This window comes from Centruroides vittatus, unplaced genomic scaffold (assembly GCF_030686945.1).
Source record: "Centruroides vittatus isolate TY-2023 unplaced genomic scaffold, ASM3068694v2 contig_1035, whole genome shotgun sequence".
NCBI lineage: Eukaryota > Metazoa > Arthropoda > Arachnida > Scorpiones > Buthidae > Centruroides > Centruroides vittatus.
The window spans coordinates 3,173,031-3,187,703 of NW_027120673.1; positions in this window are offsets into that span (position 1 = coordinate 3,173,031).

The window sequence follows — 14,673 nt, forward strand, 5'->3', positions numbered from 1 at the left end:
AGTAAATAAAATTATACTTTCTAAAATAATTTTAACTCATTTTCTGTTGTGTTAAATTACATTAGGCAACTTCTGCAACTTATAAGTGATTCTAATGAACTTTTTGCGGTAAGTTTACAATATTTTTGATATAAATTAAAGTATTTCTTTTAAAACGAACTCTATTTTGATTAATAAGCAATCTTTTTTTAAACACTCCAGTAATTTTTCAGTAAAATATGAATAAATTTTAAATATTATACAATTATTATCTGCAAACTGTAAAAAAATGTAATCAGATTATTTTTTAATTCAAATTTTGTAATCAAATTTATTTATTTTATAAATTATATTTCTATAAAAACTGTAATTTAAAAAATTTTAATGCATTTTTTCTAATTAATAACAGTCAAAAAATGTTTATGTTTACATTTATGTTAAATAATATTTATTATGGTATGATATCACTAAACCTATGTCATGACACAAGTCTGTTTTTTTCGATATGGTTAAGATACAACTTGGTATGAACGAATGTGAAATCTCGTTACAGTGTATTGTCGTTAATCTAAACCTCGCTTAACGGTTCGTTAAGACACTTCCAGTAATTTAGTCAAATGGTTAATTGAAATGTCGTTAATCCACATCGTTACTTTAAAACAATAACAGAAATGTCGTTGTTCACCGTATCAAAATGACGGAAGAAACAGCTCATGGTCAATGACAAGAATAAACATTTACGTTGAATCTTTCGGTCTATCCATCGATAATATACAGTTTTTAAACTTATATTCTTGACTATTAAAAGAAGAAATTTTAATTTAATCGAAAAGCATCGATTGTGCAATTTACTAAGAAAAAAACGCGCTATTTTATTGGATATCCGTGCTCTATGTATCTTAAAATTTTTCCGCAGTGGCCGTTTTCAATCTGTTATACGATATGATATTCGTATTAATCAAATATCATCTCAGCATTGCCAGGCCCGTGACAATTTAACACTTTAAATCTTTAAACAATTTAATCTACCGATTTAAAGTGTTAAATAAAAATAATATAGAGAAAGTTGTCGTTAACTTCGAGTGTCTCATTTGAAATACAGGTATACCTCGCCTTACGTCGGTAATTGGTTCCAGGAGAGGCGACGTAAGTCGAATTTATTTGTGTCGTTACGATGTAAATCGAAACTACGGTGGGAAACGCCAATAATGAGCACTTAAAGACTGCTAAATAAGACGACAACACAGAAACACAGACGTTTTCATGTTTCGTTTTCTAGTATTTATGATGATTATATTAGCATTTACTGTAAATGTACATATTTTAATATGATTTTATGTGATTTAACGCTTTTCTAGCGATATTACGACTTCAATATTTGTGGCGGACGGATGTAAAGTCGAATAAAATGACTTAAACTTGATTTTTATTTTTCCATATACTTTTTTGACAAACAACGTATAATCGAGAACGACGTAACTCGAAACGACGTAACACGAGGTACCTGTATTATTAAAACTTTATATAACTTATATACGCATTCAAATATAACCTAAATATAGTACCGTGTGTGTTTACATACATATATCTCTCTCTCTATCTATATATATATATATAGAGAGAGAGAGAGAGAGGGAGAGGGAGAGGGAGAGGGAGGAGAGAGGGAGAGAGGGAGGAGAGAGGGAGGGAGAGAGGGAGGGAGAGAGGGAGGGAAAAAAAATAAAACTTGCATGAACGTCATCTCACGTGGCCAAATCGTCATCGCTCCGCCTCCTGCGCCATATTTGTGCTGTGCTGTTCTGTTCGTGAATGTGTATATAGTTCGGATTGAGTCTGAACGTTTATGACGTTCAGATGGTAAAACATGCATTTTACTTTTCCGGCTCTGTATACAACAGAGGGAAACTATGGAAGCATTTTTAAACTTTTTGGACTCGGGACGTTGAAAAAAAAAATCGAGGTTTTTTTTTGTGTATGGATGTGTTTGTGTGGAGTGGGCACGATTTTGTTCACCCAATTTCAAGCTTAATAATTCCCGCGTCAAAAATTTCTGAAATTTTGCAGGGAGGTTTGTATATTAGAGGGATCGATGCTATTAAATTTTGGTAGTTGGTAGTCAAGGAAATGCTGGATCAGGGTAAATTGTAAATGTTAATAACGAATAAAATCTTCATTAAGCGGACTTAATGAAGATTTTATTCGTTATTAACGTTTACAATTTTTTATAAAATTCATCTCTATCCTCTACCCTTTTGCCATTTTATAATAACTAAAAACATCAAAAGTTTTTTTTATAACAAAATCTCATAAATAACGGCGCCACATACAAATTTATGCTTAATAATGTAAAATTATTTTTTAATTAATATCTTAAACAGCCGGGAATGTTACGCAACTCATTGCTGGATTTTTTACCAGGTTATTTAACAACTCTTACTAGTCAAGACACCAACTGATACAAAAGTAAAATTTTAATGTATAGTGGAGTTGATCCGTATGAAGATGACGAGTTCGTTCTTAGAGAATCGTAGTTTATGGCCGAAGATAGAATACGGCGAAATCTTGTCTTAATAATTCAACTTTTAACTCAACCACACAAAAGCATACAAATCACTTAAAGCTCAATTCGACAGCAAGCGGCTGGGTTGATCCAAAGATTTTGGTAAAGAGTTCTTCAGATCATACCTTTCCTAGCGAGAGAAATTTAAGTACATTTATTGTGCTGGTCCAGTTGACCTAGTCAGTGGCGTAGCGTGAGTGTCAGCCACCCGGGGCGGAGGAAAATTTAGGTATAAGTAATGAAAAATTCCGTGCTCATTTCAATCGGTCCGAATCGTAGGTGCGACAAAAATATGAAATGAAATGGTTTAAATTTTTACAAGATATTATTTATTGTGAAATTTTTCCGCCCCCTAAAAGTGCCGCCCGGGGCGGGCCGCCCCTGCCGCCCCCACTACGCTACACCACTGGACCTAGTTCCTTACCTGTGTACTGACTGATTTAAGCAATTTTACAGTATTTTCTACTGAAAATAAAAAAACGATTGACTAAAGCTAGGTAAAAAAAAACAGTTTCTGATATTGGAAACATTTATCTGTACAATACTCGATTTTGATGCGTGTGGGCTTTATTTTTATGTATTATTTCATAATGTTACTTGAACATGTTTTAGAGATAAATTTAAAATAAAAAAAAAAATTGAAAACTGCATTATAGCTTTAAAATTTGTATTTTTATGTATTAAATATATAGTACATCGATGAATTTATTCAAAATAATGATGTACTTATCATTATTATTAGTAGACTTTTTTCTGACCGTAGCTGTTTTTCGTAATTGAGTGGGTTTGGAAAATGTAGATAAGATGGCATTAGCACTATCAGAAATTTAGGAATTCAACTTTTGTATCGATAATGTCTAAAAAGTATATAAATTGTGTAATATCATATAAACTATACAGGTTTAAAATAATAACGAAGTTACGTGGCTTATTTGTATTTTTTCGATCTCAGTTAGGCCTAAATCATAATCGGAACATTTCGTCAGATAAATCAATATAATCGGCACTATATTTGTTGATTTTTTAGTAATGAATTCGAACAATTATTAGTTAGTATGTTAATGTGCCATATCTAAACTTAACTTGTATATAAAAAATAAAACGACTCGATATTCGCTTGCAAAATATGGCGACAAAACTACGAATCAGACGATGATCGTGATTGGACAAAATCGCTATTTCAAATTTTTGAATAAATAGTGCCCACTATTTATTAACAGACACACTAAAATACACAAAGAAATTGTATTTTCATTGCTAAAAACGTATTGTTACGTTTTGAAGCTAGAAATTACAGGATATATCGACAAATGTAATATTACGTTTTTCGCATTTTGCGAAGGAATGCGTAAAACGTGCACTTACGAAATATTTCGTCGTTGTATCGTTGTACTGACTAAAAATGTACGTTTTATGATAGGTTTATTGACCATTGCATAGCATCACTTCTAAGTGCTGTGCGATATTTTTTTTTTTTTTTTTTTTTTTGTAATTGTCCAATTTGTTTCATTCTGTTTTAAAATTTACTTACACCGTATCTCTTCTTTAGGCCACGAACACATGCGTAAAATTTTGTGGCAAAAAACTGAATCAGAAATCAGCTTACAGTTCAGTTTTTGTTTTACGCTTTTATGCCAGAACACACATACGTAAAAATTCTGGCCGAATAGGAAACACCACTGCCACCAACAGTGCTAATTTTATTAATTTTTTCCTTTCATATAGGCTATCTATCCCTTTGTACAGTACCTTCCATTTTTTCTCCGCTTCCTCTGCTATAATATAGAAAATTTAAATTAATACACTTGTATTCCGAATTCAAATAAAGAACGTGCGTGTAATCTAAATACTAAACCTATAAATCGATTCTACTAGACCTATCGGTTATTTAAAATTTTGCACCTATAGCCATCCATAAACGTTGTTTAAATACAGTGTCTTTATACATGACACTAATGTGGTCGAACGGATTCAATAAACTCCTCTATTTCATTTATTTTTCGTTTTTTCGAGACTGTCACAATTGTAGGGTTAACCCTCATTGCCGCCATTGTTAGAATAAAAAGCACGTGTCTACTTTGACGTCACAGAAAATACTTCTCTTTATTGGAGGAATTTTGGCGTAAAAATTTTACAGCGTAAGTAGTAGAGACATGCTCTACTCTATTTTCAGTTCTGTTTTAGCCAAAATTTCAGAAAACGTTTTACGTTTTCTGTTTTATGCTAGATTTTACGCTGAATTTTACGCATGTGTGTTTCTGGCCTTAGGTGAATCACTCAAAGTCACACCCCATTTAAAATTTGGTTACTCAGTCATGTATCAGATGAGGTTAAAAGAGAGCGGAAACGTCACAAACATGGCTCCGGGCAAAACGCACATGCGCAACACGTACATCCGGGACTCCAATACGTCACATGCAAGTTGTCTATGTACAGTACAGTACATATATATCCAGTATAATATACAGGGTACATCATCGTATTATCACCGTGCATATACGAGTGTGTGTATGTATATATATATATATATATATGTACGGTGATAATACGATGATATACAGGATGTCCACAATGAAACATTCTAATTTTGAATGCTTAACAATTTCAGGTAACAATAATTTCAATAACAATAACAAATGAAATAATTTCAGGCCAATGGTATACAGCACTTGGTGCATTGCAGGAGTTAAAATTATCGTCTAAATATTTTACAATATGTTTTGTCGCCATAGGCGCGCTATTAGCAGTTTCCGCAAAAATAGCATCACCGCAGGGAAAGACTCAGTTTGTCGTGTAGTTTGCTGAGTTAATTTTTAGAGCGCGAAGAAACTTTTGCTATGTTTATTAAAAAGTAGCACCAGATACTAAGAGGATAAAAGCATGGTACAATAAGTTTCTGGAAAGTCGAAGTGTACTGAAATAACATGGAGGCAGCCGGAAATGTGTCTCTGAAGCTAGAGTTGAGAAAGTCCGCCAGGCATTTATCCAAATTCCGATAAAGTCAGTTCGACGAGTTCCCGGAACTGAAGATTGTGTGCAACTGTGCATAAAGTTCTACGCAAACGTTCTCCTGGAGACAGAAACGTATTGTAAAAAATTTAGGCGATAATTTTAACTCCTGCACAACACCAAATACTGTAGGCCTACACTATTGACCTGAAATTATTTTATTTGCTGAATTATTATAAGCATTTAAAATCAGGGTGTTTCGTTGTAGACACCCTGTATATAGTATCTATATTTAAAGTTACAACTACGAAAACGTTAAAGAAATATTTATGACGATCTTAAAATTATATTGATCGATAAAGTTATAATAGTTATTAACCGGTGGAAAAAAATTGAGTTTATTATCTTCAAGGAAAATGTATTTTTCTTGAAAATAATAATATAATATGAATTTCCTTATTTTCTCTTCAGTGTTGCCAACGTTAATGTAATAAAATTGCCCGCGTTAAAAATTAATCGAAAACACTTCTACGTCTTTCAGTATTATTAACCTTTAATAAATAAAAAATATATTACCATAAAACAAATACGATAATTTATTACATTTTCATATAACTTTCTCTTCTTTTTATCTGTAACATTAAAAATACGTTACGAAAAATTTCGATTTATCAAAATTCGCGCTTTGCTGATGGACTGACTGCGGCACAATGATAATGATAAATAAGAGATTATAAATGAAAATTGATAAACCATTTATGGCTTTTTCCATTGCCAGAACAGATAAAAAGTAAAAATTATTATATACATTTGTGAACAATTATCCAAGCATACTAATTTCATTTCCAACCCCCATTTTGTGTAAAATTTTGCAGCGACCCCTGGATAGACAGTAGACGTTTTTTAAATCGTCAACATAGTTAAACTGAACTTCTTTCTGGGATTTGCGCTTATGTTTCTTCCTTATTAGATGTCTGAATAAAACACATAATTTTATGAAACAGTGGTTTTATTTATCTATATGAGGATAAATATTTATTTAATGAAAAATACTTTTAAAAAATCTTTACATCATGTGAGGTATGCGCTTGCAAAGAGCTCATGATTGTTTCTATGTTCGGATCTGTATTGAAAATCGCAAGCCGTAAGTCATCCTCAATTTCGTAAAAAAATATAGTTCTACTTTTATAAATAACATAATTTCATTTCTCTATTTTACTGGTACCTAATACTTGTTGAAAAAAAGCCTTATTTTTTATTATCAAATAAATTGCTTTGAATGTGACGACCCCTCTGGGGGTTTCGCACCACGGGTTGCGCACCACTAATCTAGGAGATAAATGTGTAATTTAATTATTTATTGTAGTTTTAGTAAATGAAAGACCAACAATCTTATGGACTACTACAGTGGCTGGCTGAAAGATCCATTGATAACTCATTAACAAAAGTAAAAATTATTACGAATGTCATTTATCAAACAGCAATATGCAAAATCCGTGACGAGAAGCTTAAATTAAATAGAAAATATGACCAAAATATAAGCACCAGCGAAGTGGCTTAACTTCGAATTATGGTGTGCATCACATGCTTGTCTAAGTGAATATCGTAATTTTCTAGGCTTATATGCTACGGTAACTACAAAAACACTTTAGACATTATAATGTTTATTCTTATCTACAGTACAGTCTTCAAAAGTATTATCTGTAATTTCATAAACAAGTAAATTTTAACTTCGACAAAACACAGTTAACTTATTTGTATTGCGTCAACAGTTAAGCAATCCCTCTTTTCAATGTTCCTACTTTACTTACTAGGCGGCTTTAGTGCTTCCCGTGAGTGACTATAAAGATACGAAACTCTTTACGCTGTATTTGCGTGAAACGTCTAGTATCTTATTTTATACCAATAAATAGTTTGGAAAAGATATACAGTACTATATATAATTGTTGCGCAATCTCTCCATTCTCGGCTCTAAATTATTTCTGGTGGTTTTTTAGAACTGTTATTTACTCGCTTCTACATATTCCGAAAAGTATTCCTATTCATTTTAGTCGCGCTTTGGCTTCAGAAGAATTCAAATAGAGATATTTTAATTATGATTAGCTTGTATATAATACAAACAATTAAAAAGATATCAACTAGTGAACTTAATTCAGTATACATTTAGATCTTTGAGTTACTCAATGAAAAATTTTTCAATATTATTTTGAAAGTAAATTTCATTTTAGTTCCTTGACATAAACTTAAGATTTTTTAGTTATCTGAATTCAAAATGAATGGTATTTTAATAACTATAATTTAGTGGCGTGCCATGACATTTGATGATAGGGAAGCTGTGTTTCTGTAAGAAGCCGACTTCCAGGGGCAATTGTTCGTCAGTGATGGTCCATTCGTATTCGTTTGTTCGATAAGCCGGTAAAAACCGTAGACTTCTCTTAATGTATTTTTAATACATTATCTGACGTATGTACTTAATAAATAAACAAGTTCAATATAATTACCTCTGTTATTAGATTCAATAGATTCCCTATGCTCTGTAAATGCCAATTCTTGCTTCGATAAAAAAACATATAACATTTATTAATTTAGATATAATATATCTATTATCCGTAATTATCTTGTTATAATTTTGAATATTTATTTTATATTATTTACTAATGTTAAATTCTATTCTGCTTTGATTTCCAAATTGCTTCAATTTTACGTAAGAATCGATGTGACGTGTACAATTTTCGTGTCTTTTGCCAGCTTTACTCTAATTATTAAAATCGTCAAAGCCATCCTTATTCCACACACTAATTTCATTTGAAAATAGTAGACCAGGCCAACAAAACAATTTTTGAATTTTTATGCATCCACAAAGCCATTTTATATCTCCATAAATTTAATCGTGCAAATGTCGAACAAATTTTTTGCTGAAGTATTTATATTTAATTTAGGCATTGGTCTTCTCTTTTAATAATGTTTTCTTTTTCATTATATGGTCTTGAGCCAAAACTTTTTTAAAATAAATTTTCAATGTTGCAATTACATTCTGAATCGCTAGCCATGATATAAGGGCTAAAATTAAAAATAAAATTATGAAAACTTACTTACTGAAAAGTTATAAATTTTGGAAATTTCCGTGGACACCTGGTCGTAAAATCTTCTTTACTTTTTAAATCTTAAAACAATCCACTTAGTCAAATAGTTCCCTACCAGTGGCTAATGGATGGAATCAGAGACGGTCCTGGTAGGTGTGCAGTGCGTGCATGGACGCGGACTGCCAACTCCTGAGGGTGCCGATACGGGTCAATGTCAAAGGCCTCTTTTGTCGCATCACTAGTATACCTCAAAGGACGCGACAGGGTTCTTGTAAATTTTAAACATTTCTTACCATAGTTGTAAAAATCTACATATGTTAAACTTAATACTAAGTAGATTGTCCGTCATTTGTTTTCTAACTAATTCATTTTAGGACCAGGTGTCCACACAAATTTCCAAAATTTACAACTTTTCAGTCACTCTTATTGACTGGAAAAACTTCTGTCTTTATTACATCTAATATTACAAAGAAATCTGTCCCCACTGTACTCGGCTAGAGATTGGTTCGGTTAAGCTTTTGTTTAAATAAAACTCCGGCTCTTTCAGCAGGGTTTTATTTATGTCCCTAATTCCCTAATCTCTTAATTATTTAGTACAAATAAGTTGAAACCAATTACTTTGTACTTGAATATTTGTAGCCTTGGGAAAGAAGTGGAAAGACAAATTTTTATGACAACAGATACATAAATCGTAAATTTAAGTAAAATAAATTCTAAAGCTTTTTTTGTATCTTGTGCATCTGATTCATTAAATTTAGTTGTAAATGATGCTGCCAAAGTAACAGATAACTTTTCAACGTTGTACTAGAATTGTACACTTTTTTCCCTGCATCCCCTTATAGGTGGGACATACTAAATCGTAATATCACTAGTTTAACATTGAAATCTTTAAGTAATACAAGATGAGAGAGCATAGTAAATATATCAAATATTTTAATGGATTTTTTAAAACTCCTGTCAACTATATAGAACTATCATAAAAACATACTAGTAAACTCCTATCGGTTGGGTTAAGTTATAAACCTACTCGTGATTCGCATAATGGGGCAAGGGTGGCCAAATATCTAGTACGCAGCCCGCTACAGCCCAGAACTGGTCCTGGATAGAATCATTGGAAGCGTTATAGGATATTTTGGTGTGTAGCTTCCACCAGCTAATCCGCTTGAGGTTGGTGCTCTCTAAAGAGCATGCGCAAATGCCTATAATCAGGCTGCTTTACACCATTTAGATATTTTTGCAGTGGAAGCTGTCTCGTATTAGACAATACAGCGCTTCCATTCCGCAACTGATATTCGAATACAATAGCAATCTTATCGTTTTTTTTTCACACGTAGTATAGAAATTTGTAATAAGATACATAATGCGGTTATAATGGACATGGAAATTTCAACGCATATCTTTTCCGCTTCGGCAAAAAAAAACAACGATAAGTGCGACACCGATACCGACAAAATAGATGATGTCTCCCACTATCTCTACGAATGTAGCAAATATGAACACCAACGAGAGAAATTCCAAGGACAGTGTGTTATAGCTGGATCTAATTGGCCACCAAAAGAGAGTGAATTGACTCAAAACAGAACCCTGCATCTTTGCAATTTCATTAAAGCAACCAGAAAGCTATCGTCATCAGAGGAAAGAAAAAGCGAAAACCATCGAAAAGATAACCCAATGGACAGAAGACTGACACTGACATCTCAAGAAGAGACTGGCAGACATTCGGAATAGCATCTGGATCAATACAACAGAATTGATAGTATTTACATTATTTACACAATATCAAATGTTAAGCTTAAATTGTTTAAATGTTTACCTTGATAATCGCGATGTTGGCAAAGTAGCCACAATTGTAAATTTTATGATTTTTGTATTCTAATTTTGCTATTTTGTTTTTTTTTTGTTTTTTTTTAATATCGCCGGGTTTAGGCGACTCATGTGATCCCCTCTGACTTCACCTTCTATCCTTCCCTTTACTCTCCGACTTTTGTTCTTCGCTCCTTTCATTTCTTTAGGGCTAAGTCTGTCAGCAAGACAGACAGCTCTCTTAAACTTTACTCTAAAAAAAAATAAATAAATAAATGCGGTTATAATAAAATATCAATTTTAATTAGTTCAAAGTACGTTAAAATATGAAAATAATCGCGCAATATGTATTCATATTTTAGAAAATACAGGGGAAGCGGCGTTTCCACCGCTTCCAAGGACGGTACGCCACTGCTATAATTAAGTTTGCCTTTAACCAGGAAACGAAGACACCCACCAGAAGAAGTCAAGAAGCGTCGGCAAGTGTTAAGAGCAGATCTTCGCTGGCAGAAACTCCTCCACGCTCATCTTCTACCAGTGGTCGTAAACATAATGTCCAGCGTGCAACGAAGCCTACGAAGAACTTCCAGTAGAGAACTGGATCATGTGCAGTGAGCGCAAGACATGGTGGCACGAACTCTGTACGACTTAGGGCGCGTCCATACATTCGTTATTCGCCGAATGCCGAGCAAACGTTTGGCGAATACCGAGTAGTGTGGATGGTTTACTCGTGACTAGGGTTTCTCATTTCCCGGTCTTTTGCTTGTCCCAAGATTTCGGGAAAAAAGTGAACTGTTTCCCGAGATCCCGGAATAGAATTAATCATTTTTAAGATATATCATTTGATTTCAAAATATTTTATATAATTATTTTTTTATTTTTTTAAAGTAATTTAATACGTTCTGCAACCTCCAAAATCATATTAATAACGCTGTGTAATATATATTAGAAATTACCTTTGAATTGCGTAGAAATATTCACAAATAGAAAAAATTTATTAAAGTTTGCTGGAAACTGCATACGACAACAACAACGACAAAAAAATTGCTTTGAATTGAGTTGAAAATTTAAAAAAAATGAACTTAGATCAAACTTCTAACTTAAAAGTGAAAAGGTTTTTTAAATAAAACATAATACAAAATATTATTGTAAATTTTTATAATAAGATTTTAAAAAGCAAAGATGGTCAATACTCCGATCACTCAATCTGATTCTTATTTTAGTAATGAAAAGTCCTGCTACCGAGAATGCCCTTTCCGATTCAATTCATGTGAGTGGGATAGTCTTTAATGCATTTAAGAGAAGACAGATGTTATGTGTTTTTTTCACCGGTAGCCTGGAAGATTTCTAGTTTGTTTTCGAGATTGTAGTACTTCTTTTGCTTTCTAGTATTTTTGATTTGTTTACCTCGGCTACTTTAATAGAAACATCAAGCTTATAGCCCGATAATTCGGCTATAATCGTTTGTCTTTAATAATCGGGTTTATGAAGAAAAACTTTATACTTGCAGACTTCGTACTCGTTTGTATCCTTTCCCAATTTGCATAACCTGGCGTTACGCTGTTATTGAAGCTACTGGGAGTGATGAAAAATTAAGAGAGCATAAGTGCAATTATTCCAGATATTACAGGTTCTGACAAGTAAAGAATTTTCAGTGTCCTGCAACAAATAGCTATATATTGATTATTGACCATTTATGACATGCCATAACGAGCAAATATTTAAAAAAACTAATAAGTAGATTTAAAATTAATAAATACAAATGTATTCTGACAGTTTATGAATTAATTATACTTTTTATTTGCAAAATTTTCTCAACTTTAACACAAAATAAGACATAAGTAAACTTTTAAGAAATTTGCTGGATTTCCCGGGATGAGAAGAATTTCCCGGGTTAAAAAACAACCGTGATCCCGTTTGAGAAACCCTACTCGTGACAAATGTCTGGTATTCACAGTTTTCCAATTCTTGCCTGTAAATTGTGCCAAAGGAGACGAATATTTGCCTCCACGCATTCGTGTTGTACATCAGCACATTCTTCCTCGCATTTGTGTATTTTCTTGTTTTTGTTGATCATGTTGCCATTTTAGTATTTTTAATACTAGATCGAGTCTTTTAATTTTAAATTTAGTTTATTTTTCGATGAAGTTTTTATCTGATGTTTTTTGCAATACGGTTTTATTTTGTTGTTAAAAAAACTTTCTTTTTCACGCTTACATTTTTCTGCTTTGGTGAAGTGTTATTATCCACCATCTGTTTTTGGGCTTATTTTTTTCATAAACAGATATGAACTATTCATAACTATAAAAGCAGCAGCACAAATTATTGTTTGGGAATTGTCTATTTTCTAGATCTAGGAAGAACATTTGTCGTTCCCGCACCAATGATCGGCAAATAATCGTATGTATGTACAGTACGTGTGTGCTCGCCATGTGACAAACACTTAGGCAAACATTCGGTATTCTGCCAATACCGAATTTCTGGTCTCACCCTTATGAAAAAAATCAAAGAATTTGTGTGGTCTTTGTTAAGTTAGTAGTGAGAACCAGTGACATTTGATGATAGAGAAGCTGTGTTTCTGTAAGAAGCCGGCTTCCAGGGGCAATTAGTTAATTGCGCGTCAGTGATGTCTAGGATCCATTCGTAGGTGCGTGGTGGCGGAAGACACGTATCTGACAAAAACCGACAAAAAAGAAACATAAAATAAACATACACTATGTACAAAATAGTTTGCTTTAGGACAATCAGTCGTTCGGACGTCCTGGGCGTCGATGTGGTTCTTCGATGGTCGATCGACGGTGGCCCCGGAACAGTGGTGTTGACGAGTCTGTAAGGCACGGGGAGACTGTCCGTTGTCGTCGGGGACACGGTCTAAGTCCGAAGTGGCGCGGGTTGGCACAATAGACGAGAAACAGTTTTTTTTTTTTTTTGTTTGCGCGTTGACACACGGCGTTTTGGTTATTCGGAACGTTAACCGAGTGCCAGGTGTCCTCGATTGTCTGAGATTATATCAATCTCCGTTCTTTCTTTCATCCATTTTGATTGGTCGTTCTCCCTCAATCACGCTTCCCGAGTGGTTGGTCCCTGGTTACTAAACGTAACGAGACTCTTACCTGGACCGGGAGAAAAGTCAAAATCGAAGATGAATCCGATCTACCACCGATCATAGGACGACTTTCTTCCGCGATTTATGGTTTCTGCCTCCAGGGCCGGATTTATCAATCCAGGGGCCCTGGGCACAAATTCGGTGGGGGTCCCCCCTTTAAGAGTAGGCAAATTTGATGATTTAGAAAATTTACACAAAATACTGTACTTTCAATTAGATTTGAACTAGGAAGTTGTAATTTTCATTTAAAAATAAGGTTATTGTAAACATACATATATTTTATTGTGTAAAACTAATTATTTTAATTTAACTGAAAAATACCTATGTGAAATTTTTTCTCGAAATTTTTCGATGTTTCATAGGTTTTTTCCCGGGTTTGGTTTTCTCTGCCTGTTGCTCTTATGATTAGGCCACACTTCGCTGTCGCGGTAATAGAAAAAAAATTATGTTTAAACATAATTTTTTTTAGTTTTGTGGGGGCCCTGGGCACAGGCCCCAAATGCCCTTATGTAAATCCGGCCCTGTCTGCCTCGCAGTTTAATATAAACAATGGGTGTCCGACTACAAACGACTTTTACCTGTTTTTTTAAACTAATAAATTTTTCTCTAAATTAACCGTTTTTTCGCGTCTTTCGTGACGGGTCAGACCTGTCCGGTACATGACATTTCCATAAAAGTTTTAAACAAATACTGGAAATGACAAAATAAACAATTTATGTATTTTAGTTCTAAAATACAATTAATACATACGTAATACAAACTGACATGATACAAACAATGATAGAAAAACTTGTTTTATTAATTTTTTATAAACTAACTCTATTCGGCGATTTTTTTCGGCAAAGTCGTTAATTACTTTAGCATAAAAGTCGCTGGTCGTCGACTCCATCAACGTGTTTTTAAAGCTCTTTTTCTATCGAAAGCAACGCTAGCGACCACAATTTTTCCTCCGACCGAGTGTTCCTGGCCAATGTATGAATTTGCTTCGTGGTCGAAAAACTGCGCTCGGCAGACCCACCAGTAGATGGTACCATAAAAATTAATGATATTAAATCATATAATTCTTTTAGTACGTCTTTATTCGGATCGACATTAATTATAATACTTTTTATGTCTAAGAGTTACTTGTCGATATAGTCCGGACACGAATATAAATATTGCGATTCACTACGTAATTTAGGTAAATCAAAAAA